General features: G+C 41.9%; 1 protein-coding gene across 2 annotated transcripts in view; it reads right to left on the bottom strand.

Moving 5' to 3' along the window:
* Positions 1-24,832, bottom strand: part of SNX29 (sorting nexin 29) — a 522,757-nt gene that overhangs the window by 54,807 nt on the left and 443,118 nt on the right. The gene's annotated exons all lie outside the window — the stretch shown is intronic.

Genomic DNA, 24,832 nt, shown 5'->3' with positions numbered 1-24,832 from the left:
ACGTATGTATAAGTCACGACTAGTGTAGGGTTAAATAGACAACCCTCTAATGGAGCACTTTAACCAGTATGAAACTAGTTGGCAGCTGGACTACCTGACAGCTCTGCTTCACACTCTGCTAGGGAATTACGTGACTAAAGATTTGTTAACATGAAGAAACTTTTCCCAAGTGTTTAATATACCCAGTGAGAATGCGGCTGTTTCCTTTATCTTCATAAGACACAAAGACAGACCAATTACACAATAAAATGTGCTAAGCACAAACAGAAGAAAATATTGCAGTTTATAAAAATAGCAAAGAGTGACAAACAAAAACTTTGTAAGTTAAGTAAAAAAAAAAAAGAGAAATACAAATGTCAAAAGGTGAACACTGTGGATATGCTGAGGCAGACAATTAAATTACAGGCCTCTGACTACACCCTATCCTTCTATCAGCCATGATGTATGGGTTTGCTCAGTAGAAACTGAAAACAATTTTCACCAGCTTCCATGGTGGATTGTCCATCAGCAAACGGGGTGAGCCTCACTTCCAAGGTGTAGACAGGCCTTCTTTTAATGTGTGTGGGGTACGACATTCCCTAGCCTAAAGATACCATTATATGTGGGTTCTGCACCTCACTAATGTGAGTTTTTGGTACGACACTGTTTCATGTACCTGACGGTGGAAGAACATCTATCAAAACACTTTTTTCCTAAGAGTGATTCACTTGGGGGCTTCCTCTGTGTCGTTATATTTATTCTGATACAAAGTATATTGTTTTAATTTTTTTCATGTCCCTCCATATGAATATTCTCATGGGAAACTATTGAGACACCTAGGATCATCCGCATCATTAGATCCAGACTACAGAAGGAAAGTGACGTATATATTTATTGTTATCATTCATGAGTGCTGTGTAGACTCCATTTATAACTGTATTGACTCATGTGCAGAATGTTTACTGAAGGATGCAAGTATAAATTATAGGCTTATCTTTTACAGCCAGCATAGGGGTCAATCCAATTACCTGTGAGGGGTGCGAGTAGTCACCCTAACTGGCACCCCTTGCTGCCCCTTCTAGTGCCCAACATTTTTGCTTACAACCTTATGGCTGCAAACAAAAATCTGCGAGTTGGCGGTACTAGAAGTTACCCTTATCATGGGTAATTAATTTGACCTCATAGTGCAAGTGCAATAGATCATGATGATGACTAAAGGCAAACAATGTGTAGGGTGAAATCACATCTGGAGATGCGTATAATTTCACTTTCCGGCAAAAATACCCATTTTATTAGTGCACGCATCTTTGGGGCAATATACTATATGGCCATATTATTTCCAACTCTGCAGCAGGACCAGATAATTTATAGTATATAATGTGATTAAAGATCTGCTAGATAAGGAAATGAATCAGTTGGAAAAAGGACAATCTAATTTTAAAAGGTTAAACAACAAGTGAATTCAGCATTACCATCAGAGGACGGAGGTCAACTCAAAGATCCTTCAAACGAAAATACAGAAAAATGTTCTAAAAGATTATGGGGGAAATTTACTAAAGGAAATTTGCAAAAAATAGGTGTATTTGTATCCAGAAATACACTTATTTTTGACATTTACTATCCCGAAAATACGGCAATTCGTATTCGTATTGATAGCACATCAATACGAATACGAATTGCCATATTTTCGGGATAGTAAATGTCAAAAATGAGTGTATTTCTGGATACAAATACACCTATTTTTTTTACAAATTTCCTTTAGTAAATTTCCCCCTATGTTTCTATAGGTATAATTAAATCGTGTGGTTGTGGTTTAATCTTCACAAGATCAAAATTTGGACAGACAAGCTGTATGCTAGTACTCAAGAAAAAGTAAAGTGACAAAATGTTTACTAAAACCTTTTGAGAAAGAATAGAGTAGATTTCCTTTTGCCAAGCCTCAATGTATACTCCAATGCTGGCAGCTAACAATATAGCACAATGGTGGATAGTTCATAGACAGCCAACCACCCATCTAATTACACTACTATATTTATAGTGACCAAATGTACAAGTACTAAACTATTAGCTACAGATTTTGGTGCTTTATGCTTTATTTCCTTGTAACATCACTGAATAGAGAGGGGGGGTTATACAGTTCTGAAAGACGTGGATAAAAAAAAAAAAAAAATTGTGTAATTTTGCGCTCAAGTACAAATTCATCATTAGTCACGTGAACAATGAATCAAAGAAGGACTGAAAATAGATTTTATTCAGGGAAACAGTTTGGGGAAGCTGGCACTATCTCCCTGACACTTCTGGATAATATGTCACAGCAAACTTTTCATTCTTTCTATGGGAAAGCAATATAGAAATCCACAATGACTTTGGACTAACACGGCCTACAACAATCCTGGTGGGTAACACAAGGGATTCCATATCTAGAGATTCAGAAGCTTCTGGTGTTAGTACTTCAAACAAATAATTGTAAGCGTTCAGCAGGGCTCTCCTACCTCCAAGCCTGTCTGTTGTTACCCAGTTTGTTTTATCACGGTCTACTATTGTAAAGCGCAACGCAATCTGCTGCGCTATATAAGAAACTGTAAATAAATAAATAATGTAAGATCCCGCAGGCACATACTTTTGGCTGTACAAGAGCAATACATTTATGTAAACCTTGAGGTATGTAGGAATCTTGTACAGGTATCTATTTGTATTTGCACCAACTGCCGACAGCTAAAGGACTAGCTAACTGGAGGCAAATGTAGTTCTACAACAGAAAAGGCTTGTGAGCCATACATCAATAGTACGGAAATGTGCTGAATCACGTAAAACAAAAACCCATATCCTCCGGATTAGGACTGCATGATTGTACTGCTCTCAATGTGTTTGACTCTGCAACTACTAGTAAGCATGGTGGATCAGTGGACACAGCTAAATTAGAAGCAGAAAAATAGGTGCTGTAATGACTGTAATCCATTTTATCTAGTCAAATACAGAAGATGAGGATATGCCTTCAATGTAGATGCAGAGTTGATGGTTGAATGGTTGCAGTGAATGCACCTTTTGTGTTTTTGCACTGTGCATGGTGTTGCAGCCACTGAAGTTATATGACTGTAAATCCTACCTCCATTGAAAAAGATGGGGGCATAACTTGGTTGCAATGTGGTGTTCTAACAATAATCAGTGAAGGTAAGTGCAGATAAGAGATTTGCTGAGTGAAATATGCCTGATTCCAGCTGTATAATTTGCATCCTATAATGGTAGGCCAACAACAGGATTCTAGGGGTCTCGTACAGTCTTCTTTTTGGATCCCCCATTCCACCCTGTTATGTACATATGACGAAGTGCAGACATGATGAAACGCGTTGGATGTGGCCACCATCTCCAATGTACAGACGCATGCTCCAGGAGACATTATCAGCACTGTAAGGCTGGTCCTGGTCTCCTCCCACTCCTGTGGTGCTGCTCCTGATGTTACTGCTATCCTGGCAAGCTGTTCAATTTAAACTTTATGTATGTGAGCTTTTTTTACGTAGTAAAATATTGTGGATTATTGCTCATTTTGCCCTACTACTTTTATGTACAACAATTTTGGGTACTTGTGTAATATCTGGGCGTCCGATTTTTTCATTGTATTACATCGCATGCAATATAGTGGCATACAATTCATGCGATGCGATTTTTCATTGTAAAGACCTGATTTTTAATTGTATAGTCACCCATGGGTGATTTCATAACCCCACTATCCAACTACGCATGGAGTTGATGTTATATAGTGTGGCGAGCGCAGCGAGCCACCGAGCCCGAAGCGTGGTGAGCGCACTGAGCCCTGCGAGGGGATGCAGAATACATGTAAAGTAATCCGCATCGCTGCGCTCCCAACACTATATAAACTCAACTCCATGTGTAGTTGGATAGTGGGGGTATGAAATCACCCATGGGGGACTATACAATAAAAATCGGGTCTTTACAATGAAAAATCGCATCGCATGCCTTAAGTAGTGGCATGCGATGAAAAAATCGGGCGCCCAGATAATAAACAAGTACCCTATTTTGTGATTTGGAGTCCTCGGTAGGACTACTATGGGTGGAGCTGCATTACACGGCATACTGAGGACAGATTGACTATACTGATGTGACTGTGTGTAGTCGGACTTTCAGAACTGTATAACACACTTCCGTGTCAGCTGCAGATAAAAGAAAATAATGATAAAGTGCTATACAAAAGTGATGCTAATGTAATTGCATTAATTACTGTACAGCATGTAGTACATTTGGTCACATCTCTATGGCAAACTGCTTTTCGGAAATAGACACTGTTTTTAACACATGGCAGCTGACACAATCTTGTAAGGTGAGAAACCGCAATATCAAAGAGCTTCTAATTAAATACTACAGGATGTTCTCGTGAGAGAAAACTATCGTAAGAATGTAACTAACTTTTTGAATAAAATATTTAGGTGGCATAAGAAGCAAGTACATAACAAAAACAAACAGAGCGAAAGGAAAATTAAAAGTGTTAATGACAAAATCCAAAGAATAGTAGTAAAAGTAGAGAGAGCTGAAAATTGGATGTGAGCTGGAGGTACAATACAATAAAACTCAAATACATTGAGTTTAAAATTTATACATTACTGCATGAATTTGAATGTCACTAATGAAGAATGTATCCATGATCACAGGATGAGTTTTTATAGGCTGGGAAAGGACGGATAAAAGGAATGGTTTCATTCCCCCTTTATGTTCTTTACAATAATCCTAATTTACGATTACTTTAATTATTATTTGTATCCAGAAAAAACACTTACTTTTGACATATACTATCCCGAAAATATGGCAATTCGTATTCGTATTGATGTGCTATAAATACGAATACACATTGCCGTATTTTCGGGATAGTAAATGTCAAAAATAAGTGTATTTCTGGATACAAATACACCTATTTTTTCAAATTTCCTTTAGTAAATTTCCCCCTATATGTCTCACATTACACATACTGGGGCAGATGTATTAAGCTTTAACAAGAGATAAATCCAAGGGTGATCAGGAGAGATAAACGTCCAGCCAATCAATCACCTGCTTACTGTCATGTTACAGGCTGTAAAAAGATACCACTAGGCGCCTTATGTACACTCAAGAAAACATTTTATAACAATTTAATAATTCACAATGAATCACAATAAAAACAATTAATTGCATGCATGCAAATTAAGCCTAAAATAAGGAATACATATATCGGTTATTGCTTTTCTGTTATAATTTCATAGTTACCGATCCTAATCTCAGAAATGCAACAAATTAGTTGGTTTTGCAGCAGACACAGCAACTTGCTGTCAATCCCTAGTATAGGGAAAATGTCCCATCAGTGAGCAATAAGATGGTGTAGCATCACACTGGGATAGTTTGTATTCCACTTTTGAACTCCTAGTGGGGTAACTGAAATGCTCAGCTGTTTTATAACGTCCCGAATCTGGGGGAGAAAGATGACAGTCACAGAAGCGGTACTTACTGCTTACCGCAGTTGATTTTGGTCTGTGGCTGTATAACAGTGTTCAGCGGGGCGCCTCCTGTGTGTTGTGCGGGGTCCGATGACACCTCGCGGCGCCCGCTCACTGCACTGCTGTATTGCGGAAGGGAAGCAGATTGCGCTGATCACAGCGGCTGCGTCCTCTCCGGTATCTGGGATGATGGCCGAGCTGTGTGGCCGCTCTGCCAATGTAACTAAGGTGGGAATGGGACGTTAGCAATTGCTAGATGTTGAAACGTCTCTCCAGTCCTCAGTATTGGGGAATATCAGAGTTTGAGGACTCTGATATTCCCCAATACTGAGGACTGAGGACTGGAGAGACATATCAACATCTAGCAATTGCTAACTTCCCATTCCCACCTTGGTTACATTGGCAGAGCGGCCACACAGCTCGGCCATCCTCCCGGATACCGGAGAGGACGCAGCCGCTGTGATCAGGCAGGGGGGAGCAAAATTTTTGGCAGGAGGGAGCAAAATTTATAGTTTAGCCACTGAGTGGGTTGCTAAGGCAGCCAATGACCACACTCTCTAGCAAGTAGGGGTGAAGGGGGAGCAGCCTGTGAATGGGTGCAGGGGTTCTGCCCTGGGAACAGCTCAGGTCCCATAGCAGCTGCACCACTTGCACCTATGGTAGTTACACCAGTGCATATACTATGGGGTAGCATACAATGACTGGGCGGAGGCCTACCTGCCTGCTACAATAAGGAGGGGGTGAGGGGCCCACACTAAGAATTTTTTAAGGAAGGGAATTCCTAAATGTATGTCTTGCCTAGTGTCCCATGATGTCTAAATCCACCTCTGCAATCATGCATTTACTAAAAAAAACTTTATAAATTACTTTTATTTTTATTACTCTTATGTATTACTGTACTTTATTTAGCTGAACAAGATTACTTAGTATATAAAGAAACAGAAAGACTTCGGACTATACAGGCTATGCTTCCAATGATTCCAAGCTTTTTGAGATGGATGAAGTAAGTAACTTATTTGTAATAATGTTTTCAATAACAATACCGCATATCTTCCACTGTTCTTCGTTAGCTATTGATTGTTAGAAAGTGCAATTAAACCACCCATATTTCATCATGTCAATGCTGCGATCATTGTGCATGTTGGAAGTTTAACTATGTTATTAACCTTTCTGAACTGCATATAGGATCTTTATAAATGTATTTAATGCATACATTTATTAAAGAGATTGCGGATCTGTAACTGAGGAATATAATAATGAAAACCTCTGAAGTGAAAGGTCAAAAAGTCACAGAATGATCAATATATGATGTCATAATAATGTGATATGCCTGCTCTGTGCAATCAGGAATGAACAGAATCAGTGGGTTCAATTAAGGTATTTTGTAAGTAGGGGTGCTCTGAACATTGTGTTTGTCATTGTGTTTGAAGTGTTATTTCTGAATTCCTATGCCCCAAAAGTATTGAAAATGCCTTCTTCAGTGTCACAGGTGGTCACTTGTCCTGGAACTTTTGGACAGTTTCCAGTACTGGACCTACAATGTACTGATGTCAATAAAATCTCATTGATCTATTTGCTGTCAGTTTCCACTCACGATTGTCTACCTAGTGTATAAAGACAACGCAACTTTATGCTCAGAATATTAGTTTACCTTTAGTAATACATATACATGGATACATAACTGCAATTCTCAGAGATGGCATCTAGGCTACAAGCATCCCACACAAGCATTGTGCTATGTCTGCAGCCACGCTATTAAGACAAGAGAAAATAAGTACTTAATTCAAGCAACTATTAAGATATGTGAGGCATACAAAGTATATTTCTGCATGTTTGTCAATAATCAAGACAATTAGAGCTTTAGGTAAGGATTTGTCAGCTTTCACGTAACTTGAAGACTTCTTTGCTTAGCTGTCTGATGCACAGGCCAAAGCAGGTATTTTAGTGGGACAACAGATTAGCAATATCCTCCAGTGCAAGGAATTCCCAAAGATGTTCGCATAGAAGAAGGAATTTGGAAGCCTTGCGAGTCCACCAAACACCACCCGCAAGGCCACGCATGCCCCCCCCCCCCAGCATAAACATCCATTCACAGCTTGCACACTGGGATGACATCATCCGATGGTCACCGACAATCAAACGATTTATACAGCACTGGCAGATGTAAGGCACCTCTACGGTACCTTACATCTGCGAATGCCCTGTGCGGGCATTTGAAGTCCACTGACTGCCTGCTTGCCGCATATTATCATTGGAACGCCCAGCTTTTTCATGGGAACACCCCAAGCCCTTGCCCGCACTGCTAGGTGCGAATGGTATGGCAATGAAGCAGTTTGCCGTGCCCACTTTCACCAAACTTCGCTCCCCCATACGAGCACATGGGGGATGCGTATGAACCAGAACAACCTCCTATGTTTAAGTGGTTGATATATTGGTAAAGAACTTTGGCACAAGGGAGTGCAGGATGTCCCTCACAGTCCACATTCTTGTTGCTCATATTGACAAATTCAAGGAAAACATGGGAGCAAGCTCGGAGGAGCAAGCGGAGAACTTGCAATAAGATATACTAGAGTTTGAACACAAGGGCGGTGTAATGATGATAACATGACGGGACACTACATTTGGGGGCTGACACATGGAAGTGATACACTGTATTACCATAAATCACTTACTGAATTCTAATTGGCACGTCTGTACAAGTTTATAAATTAATTTCATACATACACTGATTTGTTGTTTTTTTTACTTTATATATAAAAGAAATTTATACATTTTTTCCATACTTTAAGCAATAAACAGACCTTACTACCCAAAGACAAAATGTTTGTAACATAGTGTTATTTTTGAGGTAGTGTATTGATAAAAAAAAAATGCTTATAGTCATTTAGACATTGCTTACAACTGGCATGGCAGGAATTCAGCCTATTTCAAGTTCACTGAAGGTAACATTACTGTAACAAGCAATAAATAGTATATTCCATCCTCCCTGTTTGATAAATATGAGAGATAGCTCAGCGCCTTCTCCTACCTTGCGTTACACATGGCAAATCTATTATCCAGCCAGCGGGAGCATGTCTCTGAGCTCTGTCTTGGCTGTGCCTGTGATATGTACCCAGCTGACCCCCGCTGAGCTTACGGAACCAACAAACACGGTGCAGTGGAGGGCTTTTGCAATGAATAATAATGAAAAATGGACATGGAAATATATTTTCTGTATAGCAGAATTGCATCAGAGGTAGCCGATGGGTTAAATAATATACATTAGAATACGTTGTACATACAGTATACACCAGGGGTAAGGGAACTTTTTTACCTTTTACCCCAAAATATATTTAGATACGCCAACGTTACTCCCTTGATTTGAAAGGAAGGAAATCATATAAATGTAATACACACTGTACCCCCAGAAAATTATGATATATCCTGTTAGTACGGTACACAGCCTGGCAGCCATTGATGATGAGGAGGATGATAATTACCATGTATGGCTGTGTGTGATACAAAATTTGTACCACACACAGCCATACATGGTAATCATCATCATCATCATCATCATTATCAATGGCTGCCAGGCTGTGTGTGATATAGCCATTGATAATGTGACGTCCAGGCAACTATTAGTGTCAGTATTACAAGATGCTATAGTGACAGTCTGTGCATATCTTTTCCCCTAGACTAGAGATGGGTATACCTGGACAGGTGCCTATAACCGGGCAAAGAAACTCAGCGCCGCAGCAGCAGTACAGACTGTGCGCTGCCGAGATGATGCACTCAACTCTACTGAAGAAGTGGGCAGACTTGGAGGCGTGGCCCTGAGCATCACCGAGGGAAGCGTGTTATACACAAGGGCCTGACGCACTGCACTGCTTGTATACTACAGTACTGTAACACACACAGCCAGGCATGTATATAGAATCTATGTAAAGATTCTATATACAATGAAATGAAATTCCTGGGGGTAATGGACAGTAGCGCTGCTGAGACACAGCCGGGCATGCATATTCATATGCATGCCCGGCTGTGTCTCGGCAGCACAACCGTCCATTACCGCCACGGAAATTCATTTTTACCCCATTTGGGGTAATTTACCCCTGTTCCCTGACCACAGGAGGAAGCACTTTATTATAAAATATAAATTATAAGAGGGCACTGCATTGTATAGCTGTATTAAAATGTAATAATGGTCAGATGGAAGGAGTTGATGATAGAGTGTTTAGTTTTCTTCCTGAGCAATATGATATGTTTCATGTGGACATGTGATTTGTATGAAACTCTGCACTCTGCTTTGTTTTTGCCTTTTCCCTTTGTCAAGGTGAAGTTGTGCGAACACAGCTTGGGGTCAAGCGCTGATTGGGATGATGCGGACTTGACCCCAAGCTGTGTTCGCACAACTTCACCTTTACAATTGTACCTCTATATCAAGCTGCTCTCCTCAGCGCAAATCCTATAGAAGGGTCCAATCCTTCGCCCACTGCTGAGACCACTATAAGGATATACAAATTTACACCATGTGCACATAGGTGGGACTGAGCAAAATGGAAATAATCTACTAACATACTAACTGTATAGGAGCGATATTGCCTGGAGCCAAATTGCATGCATGCACTAACCTCTAATTACAGAAGTTTATGGGGTATACTAATATAGTATTTATATGTGCCTAAATTGTTTGTAGCTGCTGATTTTTAGCACCATTGATTTAAGTATATATTTTATTTTCAATAAATAAGGGAAATTATTTTGCACAGCGCTGTTTCTATTTTCATTTTTTCCTTGTCAAGTATATTTGTTACCACTACCTCTGCATAGTATAACACAGTGGCATAAATATGGTCAGGCAGACCCCGTGGTGGCGTGGAGGAGCCAGCACCGGCGGGGTCTGTGGGGTGCTCCTAAAATACCTGGCTTGATGTACAGTATACAACAATGTATGATTCTGCCTGTGTGACAGGGGCAGCCGGCAGTAGCAGAGGATGTGAAGCAGTTAGAGACGCTCTATTGCCTAGTGCCTTCCCTGCTGCGCTTTCTGCTTCCTCTGCTGTGCGTGGGTACTAACTCCCGACTGCTGCCAAATACAGAGCAGCTGTAGCAGCATAGCAGGAAGCTGAGGAGGAGCTCTACCTCCTCCCGCTCTGTGAGGTACTTCCCTTCCCTTTCACGGCGACAGCTTCTCTGGAGACACCGGTACCCGCAGCAGTTTACTGTGCGGGTACAGATTCCTGACCACCTCCGACAGCAAGGTGAGTGGGACTGGGGACAGGGGGCGGTTGTGTGGCTGCGGGAGGAAATGATTGACCATGATGGCAGCTTGCTGTAGTGCAAGAGTGTGTGTGTGTGTGTGTGGGGGGGGGGGGGGGGGGGGGTCCCTCTGGGATTTGTACATAAGGCAAACTGTGCTGCAAGGAATAAAGGGAGAACAGGCTGGCTGTGCTGTTAAATCTAATCCTACCCCTTCGCCCCTGCAGCCTAAACCTAAACTTCCTCCCCTCCCACAGCCTAACCCTCTACTCTCACAGCCTACACCATGACCTCCCCTTGCACAGCCTAAACCCTGACCTTCCCTTCTGTAGCCTAATCCCTGACCTTCTCTTCCATAGCCGAATCCCTGGGCTTCACTTCCATAGCCTAATACCAGACCTTCCCTTCCATAGCCTAATCCCCAACTTCCCCTTCCGCAGCTTAAACCCTGACCTTTCCTCCCGCAGCCTAAACCCTGACCTTCCCTCCCGCAGTCTAAGCTCTGACCTTCCTTCCTGCAGCCTAAACCCTGAGCTTCCCTCCTGCAGCCTAAACCCTGACCTTCTGGCCCGCAGCCTAAACCCTGACCTTCCTTCCCGCAGCCTAAACCCTGACTTTCCCTCCTGCAGCCTAAACCCTGACCTTCCCTCCCGCAGCCTAAACCCTGACCTTCCCTCCCACAGCCTAAACCCTGACCTTCCCTCCCGCAGCCTAAACCCTGACTTTCCCTATTGCAGCCTAAACCCTGACTTTCCCTTCTGCAGCCTAAACCCTGACCTTCTGGCCCGCAGCCTAAACCCTGACCTTCCTTCCCGCAGCCTAAACCCTGACTTTCCCTCCTGCAGCCTAAACCCTGACCTTCCCTCCCGCAGCCTAAACCCTGACCTTCCCTCCCACAGCCTAAACCCTGACCTTCCCTCCCGCAGCCTAAACCCTGACTTTCCCTATTGCAGCCTAAACCCTGACTTTCCCTTCTGCAGCGTAAACCCTGACCTTCCCTCCCGCAGCCTAAACCCTGACCTTCCCTCCCGCAGCCTAAACCCTGACCTTCCCTCCCGCAGCCTAAACCCTGACCTTCCCTCCCACAGCCTAAGCTCTGACCTTCCTTCCTGCAGTCTAAACCCTGAGCTTCCCTCCTGCAGTCTAAACCCTGAGCTTCCCTCCTGCAGCCTAAACCCTGACCTTCTGGCCCGCAGCCTAATCCATGACCTTCCCTCCCGCAGCCTAAACCCTGACCTTCCCTCCCGCAGTCTAAACCCTGACTTTCCCTCCCACAGCCTAAGCTCTGACCTTCCTTCCTGCAACCTAAACCCTGAGCTTCCCTCCTGCAGCCTAAACCCTGACCTTCTGGCCCACAGCCTAATCCCTGACCTTCCCTCCCACAGCCTAAACCCTGACTTTCCCTTCTGCAGCCTAAACCCTGACCTTCCCTCCCACAGCCTAAACCCTGACCTTCCCTCCCGCAGCCTAAACCCTGACCTTCCCTCCCGCAGTCTAAACCCTGACCTTCCCTCCCACAGCCTAAGCTCTGACCTTCCTTCCGGCAGCCTAAACCCTGAGCTTCCCTCCTGCAGCCTAAACCCTGACCTTCTGGCCCGCAGCCTAATCCCTGACCTTCCCTCCCACAGCCTAAACCCTGACTTTCCCTCCCGCAGCCTAAACCCTGACCTTCCCTCCCGCAGCCTAAACCCTGACCTTCCCTCCCGCAGCCTAAACCCTGACCTTCCCTCCCGCAGCCTAAACCCTGACCTTCCCTTCCGCAGCCTAAACCCTGACCTTCCCTCCCGCAGCCTAAAATCTGACTTTAACTTCTGCATTCTAAACTCCGACCTTCCCTCCCACAGACTAAATCCTGACCTTCCCCCGGTGGGGGGCTGGGACTCAGTAAGCTACAAAGATCGCAGCTTACCAAGCAGCCTGTCCCACCACCCTGCTGCATACCCGCCGGCCATTTCCCCTTGCATGCTGCTGCTGCCGGATAAATCATTTGATGGTCGCTGACCATCTAATCATTTCTCCTGGCTTCACAAATAAAAGTCAGTGGGAACTGACTTTTATTTGCGAGCTCCATGACGAATATAGGGCGCGCAGCTGACGCCCCACTTCTTCCGCCTGCATGCCCATGAGAACGCCCATGAAATGCTGGGCATTCCCATGGGTGACCCTTGTCTCCACCGTCGATCACGCCCGTCCCCTGCGAACAGCTCCAAAAGTCGCAGAAGTTGTTCACAAAGGGAACCTGCACATAAAAAAACCATGGGCAATCCCATAACAATCGGGACAGGGCCTACTGGGGGGAGGTCCGATGGAGGCGCAACCACACATGTTGTTTATACAGTAGTAGCTACTTGATAAAGGATATATGAAATAAAACAACAATAAAGGAAGCAGCGCTAAAACCAATAAAAATAAATGAGAATACGATTACAATAGTTTAACGACGTGGTAAATTATCGAGCAGATTCAATTATTGGGTTATTAAATCATATGATGGACCATTGGAATACAATATAGATAAAATGTGTTGCTAATGCACTTAGAAAGTATGCACCTAATGCTCAAAACCGGTCCATTCCTATAATGCCTTTGGAAATAAGCAAAAGTCTCTGAATGGTAGTTTGAATAATTAACATCCACCTCTTGGGAGTGGTGCTCTGAATCTCATACAGCATGGATGTGGAGATGGTAAATCTGATTTGGTAAGTACGGATGGTACAGATGGAGCCGGCCTGGTCTTTGCAGGAGATGGCGGCAGAATCGTCAGCCGCCATCCCCCGCCAGCCGCCATCTCATATGCGAAAGGGGACGCGCACGTGTCCCCTTCCGACTGCGCTTCCCCCGGGTCCCTGCCGGCTTGTCGGCGGTCACCCGGGGTCCCCACCGCCTCCCCGCACCCCCCCCCCCCCTAACCCTGTCCGTCTCCCTGAAGTGGAGACGGACAGGGTTCCAGACGCTCTGCTGCCCGGAAAGTGAGATGCGCGTGCGTGTGAGACACACGCGCATCTCAGTCAGATGGAGCGCCTCGCTGCTGGCGGATCGCCAGCGGAGACAGTCTGGCGATTCGCCAGCAAGAGAGAGCCCGGCTCCATCTGTATACATAGTCCTCTAACTCCCAGATGCTGTTTGGCTTGGCTTTTTTTGCTGCAATGCAGGTTTCTCACAGAGGGTGTCTAGCCAAGGATTGTCCAAGGCTGGTCCAAACCAGACGGTAGGTGGTGACAAGGCTGTGTAGCAATCACCTGACACATTTTGCTGTGTAAAGCAGCTTTTCCTTTGAGAAAGCTGCATTGCACAGTGACCTGGGTGACTGCAGCAGTAGAATATGGGTACTGCATTTGTCACAAAGGGGTGTGGACTTACTGTATGCTCTATGTTGGCTTGTGTGATGAGGGCTACACATTGCATCTTCAGATAGTGTGTTCTTTGTTTTGTGCCAATTTATTTATTAACAGTTTCTTATATAGCACACACATATTCCGCAGCGTTATACAAAGAATATTTGAACATTTCCATCAGTCCCTGCCCCAGTGGAGCTTACAATGCCAATATGCTATAGTTAAATTTAATTCAGCAGAAAACCTTAATTTCATAATGAGCCTTTAGGGAAAATTAAGTGCACTGTTGCCCTTACATTGGTGTTGGGCAACAGCAGTTTTTACCCCATACCATCATATCTAGAAGAGCTGCAAGGTTATTTCCTGCTATTTCCCGTAACACACGTTCTAAGTTCTTTCCAAGTACTTTTGATTTAGCAATCAGACAAAGATCTTGGCAGTGTTACAGCTGGTTTACTATTGGAAAAACACTTAAATTCCAGACAGAAATGAAAATGTGATTTTAAACATTGCTACTTATTTCCTCAGTGAAAGATACAGGCCATAACTTTCAGCTTTTAAAGTCTCTAAAGGTCGTTCTCCACAATAATATTTACATCTTTTCCCCCTAATGGCACACATTTAATTATTTACATACAGTGATCAAATGAACATTTGCGGTAAGTGTTATATATTCCATTGGAAGCAGTACACAGAAAGATTATAAAGACTGGTCCAATATCCAGTGATCACAGAGGCTTCATTGGTTACCTTTAATACTGCATGAGTAATGTACCAGATTTGTATGTAGTAGTGTTATCTGATGCTTTCATCCAATAGAAACAAGAATTATAAATCTTTACATTTTCTGCCATCCTTTCTTATCGATGTGTTAATGGACATTCATCTAGAATAAGAAGGATTGGGTGTACAGCGCTAGGTTTTTACTGAAAGAATATACACTACCACGAAAGATTTTTGTACATTTAATAATATAGATTACAATTTAATGAGAATTCTCATATTACAATAAAAATAATGAAAATTAAAAACAATTTTGTGAACAAGAATATATAGATGTATGCTCCACATAAATTATTGCACCAGCAGATGATAGTTACCAGTTGTACTGGAAGGTAATCGGGGGTCTCCTTGCTAATAATGCTGCATAGATTGTCCAATCCGGATAATTTCCTAGTGGGTCCAGGCAGGTTCAGAGCCAGTTCATATGAGGCAGTCCTTTAGGTATGAATACCTGGCATGATGCTGCTTGTAGCTGCTGAACAATGGGGGAAGGGGATCCTGGATGTAAACAGATGACTGGTCCGGAATAAAGTGCAAATTGGAAGTGCAGTCTGGTGTGCAAAGGAGCAAGTTTGGGGTGCGGTGGAGATGGTGCTCAACGCGTTTCAACGCAAACTTGCGTCTTCATCAGGAGCTGGGGTAACCAGCTAATTCATCTAGAATAAACAATCTGGGTCTGATGGCAATCAGGGATAATTTGGCAGTGGTAATAAGGGAGTGGAGGTCACAGCTTGGCTCTGCTATCCCGCACATAGTTAAAATGCCTGTGGTGTCTTAGTTCCGACAGCCTTGTTGTATGACTGCATGGTTACTCAAGGTCGATTATCATCTGATGTGCATCTGATGTCCGCATCTTCGTAAACAAGTGGCGGATCTGAGACAACATCAGTGGGTGTCTGAAATTGAATAGAGATCCGAATTGCTGCACAATGTGCATATTTTCACAAAACTGCTGCATACAGGATCTCAGCTGCAATGGCATCTAGGACTGTGGGCCAGATGCACTAAGCTTCAAAAACGATCAAATTAGGAGTGGTAAACAGCCAGCCAATGCCTGCCATGTCACAGACTGTGTTTGAAAAATGTCAGGCAGGAGCTGATTGGTTGGTTGTTTATCACTCTCCATTTTATTGTTTTTGAAGCTTAGTGCATCTGGCCCTGTATCTGAATCAGGCCCTTTATTTAAAGGGCAAGTAACACCTGTTTGCCAGAGAGATTGGGCACTTATGTGTGGCAGTGGCTAAGTAACACAATTCTGTTTTGTTATCTACATATCTGAAAGCGGTCTACCTTATATTATCTCTAGAAACAGATATTTGTATACAAGTCTGTCTCCTGTTTTTAATTTGTTGATGTAATACACCATGGGATTCATATATGTCATGTATGTTTTTTTCTAATAACAAATTTTATGTCATAAATCCACACAGCTGGTAGCAATCAGCAGCCATATTGGCCACAGTATTAATATAGAGCTCCAGCAGCTAGAGGATCACCTTTGATAAACCAAGTTGAACTGGTGAAACGCGTTAGTTTACACCTTTCCACTCTCAGGATTGGACTCAGCCACCCTTCATCACCCTTCACTCGAACCATTGCCACTGGGAAAATCCCCCCACAGGACCAGCTCATCTGCACTTGAGACCCATCACAGAGACCCTTCTCCAGGTGAGCCCCACCACACTGGCCACCTGTTGAGACCCTTCACCGGTTTGGACCACTAACAGAGACATTTCTCCAGGTGCGGCCCATCCATCTAAGTCACCTGTTCCAGTCAAGTCCCCCCGGGTTCTACCCTGTGGACCACAGCCACTTCCTCCTGTATCAACCTCCAGACATCTCCAGGTGGACACCAGATATGGATATTGAAAGGAGGTCAGCAGATTGAAATCGATTGTGGTCTACCTTGCATCGGCCACATATTGGCCACAGGACATCCAGGCCCCTTGGGATCTACATACCACTCATCGCATCGACTTTCCCCGTGACCCCCTAATGGGACACCCCCTAAACTGAGCGGACACAACACTTTCTGCACCTTCCCAAATATTGGAATATAAAAACAGCGGCCACGGTACTCTGCACCTACCAATAGGAACAAAATTACAGTTCTAAATTTCAGTGGCTTCAACATCCATCCTGACAGTGAGACCACTTTATCAAATTATTATCATATTTAATTTATTTTATTTTCAATGTACTAAATGAATGTGTTTTTATTAAAATTTTTATGTATTTTTATATCCCATGGTGATTATTCCTCCTCAAACTAGCGCTGTGCCACCAATCTGTTCTTTTTCTTGTTTGTGGGACTACTGTAACTACCCCACTTTTGCACAGCAGCTGGGATCTGAACCAACACCAGCGCCTGTTTGTCCCCTAGGGGACCACCGTTTGCATCTGTTTTATTATCTAAGTGTTTCTATGGATCACTCCTGCTGCCCAGCACTCCTCGTAGACTGGAGAGCCTTCACTCCCCATACAAATATCCAAGCAAATAAAGTGGCACTCCGGGAAATACAGTATATGCCATACATGTTATGTTTAACCAGCTCACCTCAATATGAACAACATGATATAGATTTATATTTCAATAAAATCTTTGCCTTGAACTTTTAAACAGTTTAATTAAAGTTTAAAAGCAGTCCCAGTGGGAATGCAAAATCCCCCTGTGATATACTTTATAAAGCATTTTCAAATGGAAAATACAGTAAGGCATTGGATTCGTGCTCCCATATCTGATACAAGATAGCAAAGTTACATTAATATTCATTACTAATTACCTTGGCTCTTCTTTTAAAAGATGTGCCCTTTATGCTGCTTTGCTATCTAAAGGAGAGGATTAGTAGTGTCTGCATTTAACCCTTTCACCACAAATGACTTTCTCATCCTTGTTCCAAGACTACTTTGCCTTTTTTTTAGGCTGGTCACTTTCCAATCTCTATATCAGTCATTTGTTTCCCAAATACCAGCGTCTCCTGCCGGCATCTGGCGGTTGATGATCCGACCACCAGATCCCCGCTGTATTAGCGGTGCTGCATCTGTATTATACCATGCTATTTTTAGAAGAAAACTTAAATAAATCTACTTGAAATGGCTAAAGATATATTCTTATTGAAGTGGCAAAACAGTGATCCAAAACCAAGTGTGTATCTCTTATTATTACCCCCCCCCCCTCATTTTATAAACAGCACCAAAAATACTGTCTACAGTAGTTCTTGAATCACCATTTATCCACCATTCCCAAACAAGAAGAAGCTGGATTCTGAATGTACTGTAGGTCTTCCTAATAAAATCTGCACTTGGTAAATAATTACTTTAAATATAAGGAATAATGGCAACATACCTCTTCAAATGAGAGCACCCCTGTATTTAGGATGTAATAGATCTGGGCATTACAATCATCCCATCTCTGGACTTTTTAGAACTTTCTGTAGTCAAGAAGCAGTGTTTTAAGAATATCCATGTTTGAGTCCAGATGGTTAAATCAAATTGACTTAGGTACTAATAATGTCATGGGTGCTCAAGCATAGATATCCTTAAAACCTGGACTGCTATGGCAGAGTTTAGGAAACTCCGATGTAGGGTGTAATTATCTGGTGATCACCAATGGGAAGTCCCGATGATTTTTAGAAAACTGATCCCCACTATCTTAGCAACGCACCTTTGCTTCATTAACAAACCCCTTCCGCATTCTGTCAATAAATATATATATATATTTGTCTATGCTGTAAGATTGCGGTGATTTGAGATGCCTTACTTGGTAGGTAATCTGACACCTTTGTTCATCCTTGTGTGATGCAAATACACCTGTTAAAAAAACAACCGTTTACATGCACTATGCAACGCCCGTTCCGATCTCTCTCTCTCTCTCTCTCTCTCTCTCTCTCTCTCTCTCTCTCTCTCTCTCTCTCTCTCTCTCTCTCTCTCTCTCTCTCTCTCTCTCTCTCTCTCTCTATATATATATATATATATATATATATATATATACTTGGCGTTGCGGCCTGGCACTCTCCCAATACTCATCCGCCTCGGTGCCCTCCGGACAATATTTGTATTGTAGAAGTCAAAGCAAACTGCGGCACTCAAGGGTCTTCAAAGGTATCAAATGTGGGCATTTATTAGGCATATGCGAATTCCGACGTTTCGGGGTTCAAGCCCCCGTTTTCAATGTGTAGGTGAGACTCTTGAGTGCCGCAGTTTGCTTTGTCTTTTACAATACAAATATTGTCCGGAGGGCACCGGCGCGGATGAGTATTGGGAGAGTGCCAGGCCGCAACGCCGAGTATATATATCTATATATATATTTAGATATATATAGAGAGAGAGAGATCGGAACGGGCGCTGCATAGTGCATGTAAATGGTTGTTTTTTTAACAGGTGTATTTGCATCACACAAGGACGAACAAAGGTGTCAGATTACCTACCAAGTAAGGCGTCTCAGATCACCCCGCAATCTTACAGCATAGACAAATGTTGCACCCATAGTTGCCTTTTCTCCTGCATTCTGCAGGAGACTCCCTGAAATAGCAGCAATCTCCCTCTCTCCCTGATTAGTATTGCAATCTCCCTCATTTCACCTAGCCAACATTATGTAGCTGTTATATTTTGGGGGAAAAAAGGAATGAGAGATAGATACATTTACATCGAATGATCAGTGCCATTTCCCAGCGTTGGAGATAAAACACAATCTTCCCTATAGCTACATGTATGTCTTGGGCCATTTATATGGAACCATATGTAAAACAGAATAGATTACTAATCCCTGACAAATATCAGTGACTTTCTTTAGCAAGTATAGTAGCTCTTACTTACTGCTTTGGGGATCATTCACATTTGGATGTAAGTCATTTTAAAAGATTCCTCTCAGATGTAGTAGAACACACCTATGCTTCTGAGTGTCAAGTTCACAATATCTTCAAAATTTGGAACTAGACACGGCCTTTGGGTGGAGCATGACACGTCCCCTCAATGGAGAGCTGTGCAAAAGGCTACTGTCAACCATAATCTCCCTGAAACTAGTTTTCAAAAGTAGGCAAGTATGGGTGCACTGCACCGGTGAGTTGGAGCAGGTTACACTCTCTCCTCACTCCCAGACTTCTGTTAGTAGCAAGAACGCTAGGACACGTCCCTACGCGTTTCGTCACAAGCACTATGGAGCGCCCGTTCTGATTTCTCTAGATTCCCTACACCTGTTGGATACAGGTCAATTCCTTGGTTGTTAAACAGAGCTGTCAGGTTTATTTTTCCCTGAGTGCTACTTTTGAAAGAGAAACTTTGTTCTCACATCACCGATCCTGGGACTTGTAGTTCCACAAGATTCTGCTTCTGACTTTGTTTTTGTGAATTATCTGTTTTCTGCTGTATATATGCAGCAAGAGATCTTACTCCAATAGAGACCTAACTGATACTGAGTATCAGTTAGGTCTCTATTGGAGTAAGATCTTTTGCTGCATTTGTCTGTCTTGAAGAAGGTCTGAAATGCGGACCGAAACGTTGACAACTACCCGATGTTCAATATTTTAATGGTTTGAATAAACATGAAGTTTTAACTGCGAATTGGTGAGTGCCCTCCTTACAAAAATTCTATATATATATATATATATATATATATATATATATACATATATATATATATATATATATATAAATATATATACTCACTATGTTTTGTTTACTTTTTTCCTCCCTTATGTTCTATTCAGACTAGAACATGTTATGCAAAGGATATACTGTGGAGCTACATGGCAGTGAATATACCCATCTTGCACTCTGGACTGATTGTAGTTTTACATCCACACTGGCTGTAAATTTGTATTATGTACACTTGTTATTGATAATTATAAAACTGCGTTGTTGGGAAGCACCATAGCTCAGGAGTTTTCTTCTACATAATACTGTTTGTATGGCACTGAGTACATACAGTATGAATGAGAAAGTTTTTATGTGAGATGAGTGTGAGTAAAGGTCAGATTACCAATGGGGCGGATGGAGCTGCAGCTCCAGGCCTCTACACAAAAATAGGCCCACTATAATGTCAGAATAAGGATCACCAGACACAAATCATAAGTATTAAATTGCATTCCTAATTTACACATTTATGCAATTTTTGTACTTTAATATTTTTAAGGAGACATTGTGGAGTATAGTGTATGGGTCCTACAGGCCTACATAGCAGTGACATCATAATAGGTCCTTGAACATTTTCAGCTCCAGGCCCATTAGGCCCTTAATCCGGCCCTGGTGGGAGTACATGGGAGATAATAGCACCACTTAGAACAGGGCTGGGCAATTGCAGCCCTCCAGATGTTGATGAACTACACGTCCCAGCATGCCTTGCATCAGTTTCAGCATGGCCACATAGCAAAACTAATGCAAAGCATCCTGGGATGTGTAGTTCATCAACATCTGGAGGGCCGCAATTGCCCAGCCCTGACTTAGAAGGACTATTTTTCAATGGGAAACAATATAGTCATGGCCTTATTGCTGATGTCGATATTCACAATGTCGTCAGCAGGTCGATATTTACATTGATAAAATGTTGATATTATTAATGTTGACACCTGCAAAACGTCACATTTCAACAAGCTAGAATGACAGAAAAAATAGTAATTCTAACAATATCCACATAACGTCAGCGTCGAAATGTTGGCATGGTCAATGTTGATATTCTGAACATGTTATCACACTCAATATTGTTAACATTGTAAATGTTAAAAATATACTGTATAGAAAACCTGCTTGTGCTACTTAGTGCCCCTTTCAGACTACACATATTACCTGGTATTTTGCCCTTTTTTAACCATTTCAAAACGGTAATATGTGCGGTCTGAAAGGTCCACAGTGAATTTACCGTTTAAAAAAAAAAACGGTATTTGGAACCGGTAAAAAGCAGAGTTTTGCAGTCTGAATGGGTCTGAAACGGTATTTAGGACCCACCCCATAGTGAATGCAAGCTGGTCCCGCTCTGTGCATATCTAATGAGCGGGACCCAGCGCAGTGAATATTTAATGAGCAGGTCTCAATATTTAATGAGCATGTCATCCAGAATGACCTCCGTAGGGTATTAATTTGACCCCCCTTTCCCCATCCATCCCCCTTATAAGCAATATTTTCCTCCTTTTGGCATTTTTTTTAATCCTTACACAGGTCCCAGTTACAACTGGAAAATGGATCAACATGTTACAACCTAGAAAGTGGTTGTGGAATATGAACTCCTCTATTAATATCTGGATCCAGAGTACACAGGTACACCTTGGAGAGGCAGGGGACAGTTAAAAGAATACCCTATCTGTGCATTAATGAAAGCACAGAGGATGCAGTCTCATTGATGCTGCACTCTGTGCTCACGCATCTGGATAAAACAATACATATGCATGAATGTTGTTTGTTGTTTTTAGTTCAGCATTTAATACTGTCATATAGGCCAATATCATTATTAAACCTGGAGATATGGGCATTAACAGTCTCCCCTGCAACTGGATTATGGATTTTCTGACCAATAAACCTCAGTCTGTTAGGTGGGGAGACAGGTGTACCTCAAGGCTGTGTGTTGAGTCTATTTCTTTACTCACAACCGTAGGCCTTTAATTAAATCTATTTCCATCATCAAGTTTGCGAATGACACAACGTGATTGGCTTCATCAGCAACAATGATAAGTCAGTCTATAGGGAGGAGGTATAATATCTGGCTGCCTGGTGCCTGATAATAATTTGCTTCTCAAAATCAGCAAGACAAAGGAGCTTACCATGGACTTTAGAATGGAGAAGTAGAGTCATCATGCCCCTTAGAAAATGTATGGGATGTTTGTTGAACATGTCTCCAGTTTCAAGTTCCTGGTCCACAAATACTTCTAGTTAAGTAAAGAAAGCTCTTCGACCTTTATTTTCTGTGGATACTGAGGAGATATCATCTGTCTACAGAAATACTGAAGAACTTCTACCACTGTGCGATTGAGCGTATCCTGACCAGTAGTGTTACAATTCGGTATGGGATTTGCCCTGTTGCAGAGTGCAAGATGGTACAGCGGGTGTTGAAAACCATCCAGTGGATTATAGGGACCTCTCTTAAAGCTGATGAGGATGTCCAGAAGAAACTCTGTTTTCGTCTAGCTCGCAGCATTCTAAAGATTTTTTTTTTTTACCAGGCTCAAGGATTGTTTGTGCTTTTGGAAGGAGCTTTAGGTGCCTTAGGATCAGAGCCAGCAAATTAAGGATTATTTATTCTTAGAGCTGCCTTATTATTGAATTCACCTTTTTTGTCGATTCATTGGTCTTTAGATATTTTAATGCTTTATATTTCTATTGTATATTGTAATTGTAGAAAAAGATTATATTTGCCGTATATTGCTATCTGGTTAGATGTTAAACTAAATTTTTTTGCCTTGTACTTGTACATGGGTAATGACTATAAAGTGGAATCTACTCTAATTAATGTAACTTTTCACAAAAGGTAATTTACAATACATTACGAGTCCATTTTTACTACCTGTATTTTACAGTGTTTAAATAAATATGGTTTTGCACTATGGTGTCTCTATTTTTTTTTTATCGCTTTTGGAGGTATTATGGACACTAATGGGAACATTTAAGGATCCAAGCAATTAATAATAAGAGACGTTTGTTGACAATTATTATAGGAAGGGGAGATTATTTTAATAGAGGATGATTGTTTCTGATGAGTGATTGACTGTATTTTTCCTGGACTATCCTCATCTTATTAATTTGTACATGTATATATATATATATATATATATATATATATATATATATATATATATATATATATATATATAAATAAATATAAATAATATAATATATATTTTTGATAGGTATTCTAAGGGGGGGTATGCAATGTGGGATCACAGCTGTCGATACCCGCCGACAGCCATGATCCAGGCCCGTTTGCAGTCAGATCGACTGCATAACGACAGACGGGATTCAATGTCCCGTCTGCCGATGGGCACAAAGGGGGCGTGGCCGTGAAAACAGCCATAGATTGTCGATCTGCGACCCAGATAACAACAATCCACGGCCGTTATCGGCAGAACAGCTTCTGAAGTCGGGCCTGTTCTGCCGTGATCCCGCATCAATGCTGTCATTAATGACAGCATTGAATAGGGAGCCGCCGCTATTTCCCATGTCGTAAATAGCAGCGGAAGGTTGCATACCTCCCTAAGTATTTCAGGCCAAAACTAAAAGTAAATAAACTTGAGTCTCAACTGCCGTTTCCAATAAAAGTCATCCTACGTTCAACGGAAAAGAAAAATGGGTAATTTCAGGAAACATATTAGCATTGTGGTTGTTTCCCAAGCATATTGGCAGTACTCTCTATGTACATTTGAGAGACAATTGATAATCACTTATGTTATGATATAAATATAACAACGAGTAATGTGATAAACACAGTGTATATAAACATGTTGGACAATGCTAGCACGGTAAATTACACATACTGTATGTATAGAACAAAAATATGTGAGGATCTCATTGGTTGGTACAGGTTATATTAGGTTATATTATATGGAGCATATCAAGTATGGCATTCATAATTTATACTTTCATTTAACACTCAATACATATTCAATTCTGCATTATTGTGTTGAACTATAACATTATAGAAGCATACAAAGTTTTTCATATTCCTTTTAATAGATACTGTACATCAGCCTTCACAAGATTATTTTTGAGTGTTCATTAACATTACATTTAGGTTAAAACTTTGCACTGAACCACAGCCTTCAAATAACAATGATTTTCTCTCTCCTCTCCCTCTCTTTCTCTCACCTCTCCCTCCTCTCAGTCTCTCTCTCAGCTGCATGTTTATGACTAAGAAAATAATAGTCTAATTATTTACTATGGTTTAGGGCAAACTGTGTCCCTAAATTGAACATCATACATGAGGATGATGGCCGGTAATGGCCACTTGTTTTGAAAAGCGATCTTGTTGTTCCACTATCTTTTTCCAAAAATGACAAATACAATAAAGACAGAAATCATTGCAAAGAGCCTATAATC

The sequence above is a fragment of the Crinia signifera genome, chromosome 7, assembly GCF_055691185.1.
Source record: "Crinia signifera chromosome 7, ASM5569118v1, whole genome shotgun sequence".
In the NCBI taxonomy this organism is placed as follows: Eukaryota; Metazoa; Chordata; class Amphibia; order Anura; family Myobatrachidae; genus Crinia; species Crinia signifera.
This window is presented reverse-complemented; position numbering and strand designations above follow the sequence as displayed.